The sequence below is a fragment of the Vidua chalybeata genome, chromosome 5, assembly GCF_026979565.1.
Source record: "Vidua chalybeata isolate OUT-0048 chromosome 5, bVidCha1 merged haplotype, whole genome shotgun sequence".
NCBI lineage: Eukaryota > Metazoa > Chordata > Aves > Passeriformes > Viduidae > Vidua > Vidua chalybeata.
The window spans coordinates 28,930,464-28,941,683 of NC_071534.1; positions in this window are offsets into that span (position 1 = coordinate 28,930,464).

Sequence of the window (11,220 nt, forward strand, 5' to 3'; positions counted from 1 at the left end):
TTCAGAGACATGGGATTTAATAAGGGAAACAAATATTTTCTCATTATTTTTCTTATAGAAACAAAAATGCCCAGATGCCATTTCCTGAGATTGTTGCATCAGGAATTCCATAAACTGCTCTTTAATTTTCAGCAGAGGGGTTGGGTGTAACTTGCTCTGAGCAGATAGATTTTTTTCTGCCTTTCATGTCAGATCACTTTTGTTGTCCCAACTTTCGTTAACCCAACAGACTCGAAGCGTATCAATGCAAACCACAAAGATGAAAACAGGATGTTACCACTTCTGGTGACTCTCTGAACAAAACGCTGCTCTTTGCGTTTAAAACACTTCGTCCTGCTGCTTACAAAGAATTTCTGTTCTGTCTCCACTCAGGTGTGACATTGTTCTCTTGAGAAGCAGCCAAAAAGCTGTTAAGGAAAAAAGAAAAAAAAAACTTTTTTGGGTCGAGGCTGTTTCTGCTGTGCTGAATCTGTCTTCACAACCTCAATATTTATAACACTTGTGTACATTTAAAGGAAGACTTGGACCATGAGTTCTTCCTGTACATTTAGGATATTAAAAAACAGAAATTTCTTTTTCTTGCGTTTTGTATTTTCCCCCATTGTTTGTTTTTTTAAATTGTTTTTGAATGTAACTTAAAAATTAAAGGTTATTTTTTTCTAGCGTCAGCTGAACCAAGAGCATGGAAGGACTTAACTGGCTGCAAGTGTAAAAGAGTCTACATGGTCCTTAGTGTATTAAAGCTCTGTTTAATACTCAGGCATCTCAATTCCTTCACCAAGTTATTTTTCATACTGACAGCCCTTGGGGACACTTAGAGTACTCCAATGTACAAAGAAATCATGAGAAATAGAACTGATTGAAACCCAGATGATATTTATCTGCTTGGTGATAGACCATCTTGTAGAGCCAAAGATGACAGATTCTCTTTCTGTTTGCCTCCTTGAACAGATGAGAGATTTGTTATGCTTTTTTTTTTTTTTTTTTACTTCCAGTAAATCTGTGTAAGTCTTGCTTTCATTTTATTATCTCTGCAGGATTCATTAAGCTGAAGATTCTAAAGAGTTATAATCAGGCAGTTCTTTCAGAAATACCTTGTGAACCCCATCCCAACATAAAAGTTTGTAGATAAGTGCATATTTTTTAGAATGTTAAAAGTCTGTAACTATGTAGGAAGTCAACATTAGAGGGCATAATAACATCAAGTTACCATTCCAGTGCAGTGGAGCTCTGTGGCTATCACTTGTATTTGCAAAGTATTTGCATGACAGAGGGTCAGATGACAAGTGTGAGCAAAGTATCAAGAACAGGAAAAAAAAAAGGAATTTAATAAGCCTTAACCATCTTAACTTTTGTGAAGTATTATCAACAACACAACCTCACTCTAATACATTTTCACAGATCAGTGACTTATAATTTATTTCTTGCATTATTTAATTCAGTTATAAGCTTTAACATACAGTTCTTCAGATGTTTGCAATAATTTTTCTCAAGCATAAGTTAGCCCCTCCCTGGATAAAAGTCATGTAGAGGCACCCTGCGAGGCACATCTGGAGTGCTGTGTCCAGTCCTGGGCTCCTCAGCACAGGAGGGACAGGGAGCTCCTGGAGTGGGGCCAGCAGAGGATGCAGAGATGATTTAGGGCCTGGAGCATCTCTGGCAGGGAAAGGCTGAGGGAGCTGGGGCTGTCCAGCCTCAAGAGGAGCCCCAGCTGAGAGGGGCCCTCAGCCCTGGGTGTCCCTGTCTGCAGGGAGGGCTCTGAGCAGGGCCCAGGCTCTGCTCTGGGGGACCCAGCAATGGCACCAGAGGAACTGGCAGGGAGTGATCCCAGGAGGTTCCACCTGGGCAGGAGGCAGAACTTCTGTCCTGTGCAGTGACTGAGGACTGAACAGATTGTCCAGAGTGGGTGTGGAGTCTTCTTCACTGAGAATATTCCAGAACCATCTGGACATAATCCTGTGTCCTATGCTCTGGGATGGCCCTGCTGGAACAGGGAGGTAGGACAAGATGACGCACTCGTCCCTTCCAGCCTTACACTTTTTTTCTGGGATTCCTTGATCTTCCCCAGCATATCTAAGTCAGGAAAAGGGATGCATTCAGGGCAAAGTTAGGAGAACTGCATAGACCCCAGAAGACAGAGGCATAAATGGAACTCCCCAGGAACTTAGAATGCTATGGTGCTTCCCTGTATTGAAAATACGCAGCAATTGGCCAGTTTTCAGGAAAAATTTCTTCACAGAAAGGGTGATTGGACATTGCAGTGGGCTGCACAGGAAGGTGGTGGAGTCACTGTCCCTGTGAGGGTAGTGAAGCACAGGTTGCCCAGAGAAGCTGTGGCTGCCCCATTCCTGGAAGCGTCCAAGGCCAGGCTGGATGGGGCTCTGAGGAACTTGCAATAGTGGAAGATGCCCCTGCCCATGGTGGGGTTTGGAACTGGATGGTTTTTAAGGTCCCTTTCAACCCCAGCCATTCCATGATTCTGTGATTCTTTGAGTATTATGATGAACCTGCTGTGTCCTCACACACATGGATACAGAGTTTTAATACACATCATCATCCTCACAGGGAAGAATTTCTTCATAATCTAAACCTACTTTCTTTCAATTTTAAGCCTTTCCCCCATGTCCTGTTACTCTATGCCCTTGTGAATAATCTCTGATAACATCTAGAAGTCCTGCAGTGATTTTAGGTAGAACTAAATTCCCTTGTAAAAAATGCTCCCGTTGGCTGTGTTCACATGGCTGTGGAGATGTAACCATGAAGCTACTGCCAGGTTTTGGGAAGGCAGGCCAGATGTTTTGCTTGAGAAACAGATCATTAACTGAAACTCTTTTAAGCTCGTTTTCCTGCCACGTGGATGGGTTCTGGTGCTCCCACCCATTCCACCTGCAAAAAACCTGTTCTAGGAAGGCTGAATCTTGCCCATAAATCAAAGGCAGATGAGATATATTTACTGAGAGTTGGCTGCAGTTAGGCTACCTGCAGAGGAGCTGCAAATGTGAAGAGCTGCTAAAGATCCTGGGAACATTCAAACCAGCAAGAGAGTTATATAGCACTGAATAGTTTGGAAGTGATCATTTTAGGAAGAATCATGGCCAGAAGAAGATGTGTTTTCCACCTCAGATTTGGGTGGGGGGTTGTGTATGGGGAAAAGTCTGATTCTCCTCATCCATCACCTTTGTGCCCTGTACCTTCATTACCCCAGTGAGGTTGCAATAATAAGTGATAATGGAGAAGACATTCCCTACTGAGCTATATCCCCTTTGGAGCTTGTCTGAGATCAGCTCTTCCTTCTCCTTTCCTCATTTGCTTTGATTCATCTTTCTTGCCAAAGAAATTTGGAGGCAGATTTTTCCAGCTGCTCCCAAAAGAGTGGGGAAGCGTGTTATTGAAGTTGATGGGAAGCATTCTGTCCTCCACACATCACAGCCTGTTCCTAAGTGGGAACACTGCCTAACTCCCAAATTTTCATCCATGTCATTCCTGAAACATGTTACCCAGTGCATACTGCCAGTACCTCCTCTGTACACTCTTCATTTCTTCTTTGAAAAGGAAAAAATCGATTTATGAGGAAATTCTGTATTTGCTAACATGTGATATGATTTATTACTGTCCTGATGATTACATTAGTTTGCACTCTGTAGCTGAACATGCAGGGAGGTCTTACAAAGGGTGTAAAGTGAGTGTTGTTATGCAAAGAGTGAAAAAGGCTGTGGTAACGCTCCTGAAAACACAGGGCTGGTGTGGTGAGAGTGACACTGCAATATCTCTGTCACAGAATTGTTTAGATTTTAAGGCACTGCTTGAGATCCTCTAATTCTAATTATTCTTTGTACAGTAATGTGTATGAAACAGTTCTCCTTTGAAATCTCCCTAATATGCTGAGAATTTATAATGCACATTAGCAGAGTACTATTAAAATATTTTCTACAAATAATAGGAAAGCTCTTTTAATAAATACATATTTCTCCTGAAACACCACTGGGGGATGATTTCTGACAAATTCCTCCTCCACAAAGAGAAAGTGAGGCAAAATATATACTTGAAATCTACTATTTAATTTAGGACAGCAATACACATGTGCCAGGCATGGACTTTTTGACCCATTTATCGTCAATATATTGAGATTACTGTATTAAAATTCAGTGTATGTAGATACTGAAATAGATACCTAAAGAGTGAGTCCTGTGAGGAGTGGCTGGGGGTGTTCAGCCTGGAGAAAGGGAGGCCAAGCACGTTGTTCAAGACACGTCTGAGTACACAGCATGTGAAATGCAGACAGCAGCCTGAATCCCAGGGGTTTCCAGTGCTCTCCACTGCCTGGGGCTGGGAAGAAGTGGACAGCAGTGGGCCACTGCACCAGGCATGCACCTGCATTCCTGATATGCCCAAGTGCCTGCAGAACTCCTGAAAACCAGCTTTTGGTGTGTGCAGCTAAATGTAGACATCTTGCAAGAGCTAAAAGTAGATTACAGCAGAAGGCCGTCCAACCTGCCTAAACAAAATCCCTGGGCTTCACATTCAGCAAAAAGACAGAACCATCCGAAATACTCAGAGCTGGTCTAGAGGAAGGCATCCCTGTAGGCACAGGGATGTCCTGGGAAGTTGCATCCTGCCTTTGCATATTTCCATGTAAACAATCGATCTGTTTTTTAATTTTGTTAAAAAACCTATGGATAGTACTGTCCTTACATTTTTTTTTTTAGTAGGAGCCCTGTAATTGCAGTTGTGATTACTGAGATTTTAAGTGAAGTGAGGTTTGGAAAGAGAAGTGATTTCTTTCATGAGCCCAATTCAAAATGTTGGGAAGCCACAGACTTACTTATTTTTTTAGTTGTTGTTACTGTTTGTTTTGTTTGGTCGATTTTTTTTTCCTTTTTCTGGTAACAATTAGGCAGTTCACTTACAGAGCCAAAGTTCATTCCTGTATTTATCCACTTGTTCTGATTACATTTGTCATTTGCCTTTTCTACTAAATGGTTCACTGGCACTGTCAGGTTTTCCTCTGGTTTTCCTCCTGTGGGGAAAAGCTGAGGGAATTGGGGTTGTTCAGCCTGGAGAAGAGAAGGCTTTGAGGTGACCTCATTGTGGCCTTGCAGTGCCTCAAGGGAACCCACAGGAAAGATGCAGAGAGATTCTTGACAAGGGCCTGGAGTGACAGGACAAGGGAGAATGGCTTCACACTGACAGAGAGGAGGTTTAGATTGGATATTGGGAAAAGAATTGTTCCCTGTGAGGGTGCTGAGGCCCTGGCACAGGTTGCTGAGAGAAGCTGTGGCTGCCCCATCCCTGGCAGTGTTCAAGGCCAGGTTGGATGGGGCTCTGAGCAACCTGGAATAGTGGGAGGTGAAACAGGATGATCTTTAAGGTCCCTTCCAACCCAGGCCAATCTATGATGCCATGATTAAAAAAGAAAATCTGATTTAAAGATCTCTTTTATCTTTTTTTTTTTTTAAATTCCAAACCTACTGTGGCTTTATTGTTTTAAGGCTGGCATTGCTCCTCTGTTTTTAAAACATTTTTCTTTCACTTTAGTAAAATTTGTGTCTGCATTTTTTCAAAATAGGAATTTTTATATTCTCACAAGAAAAGTAAAGAAAATAAGGAATTGAGACTAAGCATTTGATATTTCCCCATGGAGTCTGTCAGAAATACTTGAGTAAAATACCACTGAGGTCCATTTCTTTAATATTCCAAGCTGAGGCTGCTCCAGCTCCAGGCATTTTGCTGATGGAATATCTAAGGGGTCTGTAGAGGATTAGGGTGTAAACAGAGACAGGACTACCTAGAAATGCTCATTCCAAGATTATCAAGAGTTTTGAGTGCTAAGAGGGAGCTGTGCGTGTGGTGCTCAGGGGCACTGCTGGGATTCTCAGTAACACTGGGAATTCCCTTGGATTTATCCTCATTAGACAGTTCATGTTCAGAGCAGGTGAGCTAAAGCTGCAGCTGTGTCTTTGAAAAAGAATTAAAAAACAGAAGGAAGGAAGGAAAGCAAAGCAAATGAGGCACCCCAAGGGATGGGTTTGCAGTGCTGCTGAGCCTAATTGACAAACATGTTGTGCTGGTGTAAAGTCCTCAAAGATTTCACAGAGCATCCACTTTCCAGTTCAGCTCTGTTTGGTTTGTGTCATTGCTGGGGAACATGGTAAAACAACCTGGGACTTGATTCCAGCCAGCTCACCCTAAAAATCATCAATCAGCCCAAGCTTTTATTCACAGAGGGGCACAGGTTGGATCAGATTAACTGTAGTGTCAGGTTTAAATCACAAAGAGAACAATTTAATGGAGACTGATCTAAAACATAGAGCTTTGTCATTATGGGAAAAGCAAGAAAGGAGCAGTGAGAGCTGCTGTGATTTCAGCTTCTTCAGTAACTCTTGTTTACAAGTGAGAAGAAATAAAAGAGTCCAGCCTAAGGTAATCATGGTTGGCATTTTTTTTTATTGTTTGATGTACAAATGTTTGTATTAGGTTCTGACATACCTGTTGTGAGGGACTGAAAATAAGCAGAAAGAAGATAGTTCAGTCCGTTGTACCATCTGTCATCAATTCCATATGATATTTTTATTGCATTAACCATTATTTCAATTTCTTTGGAGAAGTAGAATTAAGATGTGTGATTCTTGAGACTGTCCTGTGCAGAGCTTGTGATTCTTGTGGGTCCCTTCCAGCTCAGGATACTCTATGAATCTATGATTTTATGATGGCAATTTTTAATTGAAGCAGTATTATTAGTATTGCTGCACAGATAAGAAATTAACATTTTTAAATTACAGGGGTATCTTACAGGTTTCTGCATAAATAGTAAGCAAATAATGAATTTCTAGAATCTCAGAGTACCTAGAGTTCTACAAAAGATTTCAGATTGACCTTTAGGTTTAAGTGAAAGGCTTTGTGGTATATTAAAAGCATATATATATTGTAGACAGCTGGTCTGTTTTTTATTTTAGAGAAAAAAAATATTGCTCTACAGAAATACAGTGAGTTGCATTACTCTGAAATCAAAAGTCCTACGTTATTTTTAAAAAGTGTGTTTCTAAGTTTAAAACTGACACATGATGCTTTTGTTTAAAGTGACTTTCTGGAGAAAAATCACTGAAAGATCACTGTACCTCACTCATTGCTGAGTTACTGATTTCATACAGAGTAACCCCTCTGAAGTGATGAGATTGGGAAATTACTTCCAAGGACTGAGAGGCCTTTGTTCTCCTGGATCAGCCTCCAGCTTCCACTTCAGGCAGCCCAGGGATAACACATTTCACCTGCAAAAGGATAGAAACAAATGGCGCTCTTTCTTGAAGAAAAGTTCTTGCAAAGCTTTCAGAGCTTGACAAGCAAGCCAAAAATCCTTTTCCATCACGATCATGATCTTACCAGGCTCAGCACTGCTGGTGGGGCCAGTGAGGGGATTGTCCCACTCTGCTCTGGGCTGGGTTGGCCTCACATTGAATATTGTGTTTGTATTTTTGGGTGCCACAATATAAGAAAGATCTAAAGCTGTTAGAATGCATCCAAAGGAGGGACAGGGAGATGGTGAAGGGCCTGGAGGTGAAGCCATACAAGGAGCAGCTGAGGGCACTTAGTGTGTTCCGCTGGAGAAGAGCAGACTGAGGTCAGAGCTCACAGCAGTTCTGCATCTTCCTTATGAGGAGAAGAGGAGGGGCAGGCCCTGATCTCAGCTCTGTGTGACCAGGGACAGGACCCAAGGGAATGGCTGGAGCTGTGTCAGGAGAGGGTTAGGGTGGATATCAGGAAAAGGTTCTTCCCCCATGGAGTGCTGGGGCACTGAACAGGATACCTGGGGAATGGTCATGGCCTCAATGCTGCCAGAGCTTCAGGAGTGTTTGGACAATGCTCTCAGGGATGCACAGGGTGGGATTATTGGGGTATCTGTGTAGAGCCAGAAGTTGGACTGGATGATCCTTGTGGGTTCCTTCCAACTCAGGATATTCTATGATTCTATGATATGTTTGCCTATGAAATTTTGTTGTTCTTTTTTTTTTCCTGCCTATGACTTTTCAACATATCCAGACCTACATTTCATCTGTGCACCCCACTTGATTTAAATCAGTTTATCTGGTTCATGTCCAATTCCTGCTTCTCATGTGATTCCTCTTCAGTTTGTGAGTCCAGGAATAACCATATTTTCTGCTCTTGGAATAGTCCTGAGAACAGATTGATGCATTAGTAAAATCAGTTGGAGCACTGATTTCTGGGCTGTCATTTCTTTGCCCAGTCTGTTTTCTAGAAATGATGATGTTGCTGGGGTCCTTTTGGCTTTATTTAAAGCTTTTGGCTTTAAACAGTCAGAGAGCTGTTTTGAAAATCCCCATGTCCCCAAATATTATTTGAATTCAGTCAAGGACACTTAGAGGTTGGGAATTGTCTCAAAAGGCAATGGCATCCTTAGCAACACAGTGCCTTAATTCCCTCCTTTGTAAAATTGCATTCACTTACCCAGCTTTTGAGCACATTTAGAGCAAACAGTGTTGTCTTTTTTTTTTCTTGTTTGCTAGGAGAAAGAGCAGATCTTAAGTATTATAGAAATTGTTAATAAACTTTAAAGAGCCAACTTACTAGCAACTAACTTAAATGTTAGAATCTTGATGTTATCATATCCCAAGCTTTTGCACTCTTCTGTGGAAGAAACATTCTAAAGGAGCCAGAGCCCATGACTGGCTTTTCTATCTCTATCAGCCTTGGACTGATTGGTTCATCTGGTGGGTTCTTTGCCCAAGTAAATATATGCAAAACCTTAAATCACCCATTCCCTTTGCAATGGTTTTGCAAAAGGCAAAAAGCATACTTCCTATGCTTTATTAGAACAAATAGAGCAGGAGTGGTTTAAGAAGTTTTCTGTCAACACCACTAATTTTGGGAATTTGGTGTTCATCTTCCCTGGTTCAGCCTGCATTGAGTGTTCCCTGTGGCACTGCTCAAGCCTGGATGGATGCCACAGCACAGCACTGAGACAGCTCAGTTCATTGTTCCTCTGTGCTTTTTGCCCTCATTCAGATCAGGAATGAAATGCAGTAGTAGCAGAGTAAATGCTATATAGAATAGAATTAATCTAATCTAATTCTAGAGATGTAGAAGTCTGGGATACCTAGCCTACATTATTGGAACAGGCTCCTTCTCAAGACAAGCCAATAAAAAGACAGGCGTGCTTCCACAAGGAAATTTGTTTACCTTGAATGTGTAGCTAAGATGGAATGAATCCTCTTCCTATTCCATGATGCAGGGGATTTTCTTTTCAGGAAAAGCTCTTTAATTTCCTTTACCACTAATACTATTCTACTTCACAGAGATGTTGCCAAACTTAGAAATTTGGTAAAGATATTGTCTGTGTGATGATCACAGGCAGTGATCACATCCATAAGGAATTTATGTGCTATTGCACTTAGCTCCTTTAATTAAATATCTTTATGAAGTGGGTAATTAAAAAAAATAGTTACAAAGATAAATCTTTCCTTCAAACTTAAAAAAAAACTGCTTTAAATTTATAGCTGAAACATTTTATGTACTGCTTTTTACTTCACTGTAGCATGACTGAAACTTAGTAAGTAAGAATCCTGGCAAGTTTATCTTGCTTTGAGAATATTCTTGAGAAATGGAGGGGAAAACTGTATTCAATGCCTTATGTCATCAAAAATTAGTTGGTCCTCTTCAGATAATACAAAAGAATGATCCTGAAGGTTGTTTTTATTCCTGCATGACTTATCACAGCAATTTGAATATGCTTACAATAATGTAATAAAATGAAGAGGAGAGAAAACATTGCAAAGAAAGGAAATAAAGAAAAAAGAGGATGTTCTTCTAAATGAGGGACGGCTAAAACATGGGCAGATCTGTATTTCACTCCTTTCTATGGAGGTTGTCCTGGGACTGCTAATGGAGAGAGACTCTTGACAAGGGCCTGGAGTGACAGGACAGGGGGAAATTGATTCCCACTGAGGATTTAGATGGGATTTTGGGAAGAAATTCTTTGCTATGAGGGTGATGAGGCCCTGGCACAGGTTGCCCAGAAAGCTGTGGGTGCCCCATCCCTGGCAGTGTCCAAGGCCAGGCTGGATGGGGCTGTGAGTAATCTGGAATAGTGGGAGGAGTGCCTGTCCATAGCAGGGGGGTGGAAAAAGATGATCTTTAAGGTCCCTTCCAACCCCAGCCCTTCTAAGATTCTGTGATTTGCATGCCTCCCCTGCAGGCAGGAAGCCTGAGTGGTTATTTGGTGAGAAAATAAGAGGTTTCTCTTGCACATGAGGTTTATAATACTGGGGAAGATTTCTTGCTTAGAGAGTTGCCAAGCTTGGATGAATGGAAAAGTGGAGTGATGGAAGTGGGAGCAATGTGCCTTTTAGGAAGGTGCAGCCCACCAATTATATCAGAAGAGGCTTTGCAGACACCACCATGGGTGCAAATGAGTAACTGTTTGTCCTTTGACCATTCCAGCAACATCTGTAAAAGCAGCAGCCTTCAGTGGGTGAGCATGTATTTCCTCCTTGAAAACCCTAGTTTCTGAGTGAAAGTAGAACTATTCTAGGCTGTTGACAGATTTCAGACCATCAGGGAACATGTCATTCTGTGGCTGTATGAAGGAGGAGACCACACTGTATTTTTGCTTTAGATATTCCCCTAAGACAGCTGGGGAATAGGGACGCCTCCATCAGTGCCCCATCATACATGCACAGCATCCAAAGGAGGAAGAGGAAAGACAGGAGGGCAGCTAAGTTCTGTCTCATTATCCACACCAAAATAATCCACACACTCATTATCCCACAGGGCAGAGCAGCTCTGCACCAATGCCCTCAAGAACCACAGACCAAGGTGCCACAGGTTGACATGTAATGCCCAATGAGAAACCAACCCTTAAGGAATTAATTAATTTTCATTTTCCAGTCTGTCAGTCTTGTTGAAGAGATTTTGCTCACTGTATAGCAAGGTCGCTTAGACAAATTTTGACAAAATCCAAGTTCAAGTGTTTTTTGGTTTCACAAGCACATGAGCTCATTGAGAAAGAACAGACTGAGATGACAAGGAGACCAGCCAATCCTGTTATATTTGTCTTTCTTATTACTGACTTGCCATGATAAATATGGAAAATTATATTTGGCTAGAAGGAGGCTGAGAAAGGGAACAGATGGCCACCAAAAGAATACTAGAGCAGCTAATAGTCACTGGCATATTTCCGGGAGAAAAATTTAAATCTGAAGCCAAGCA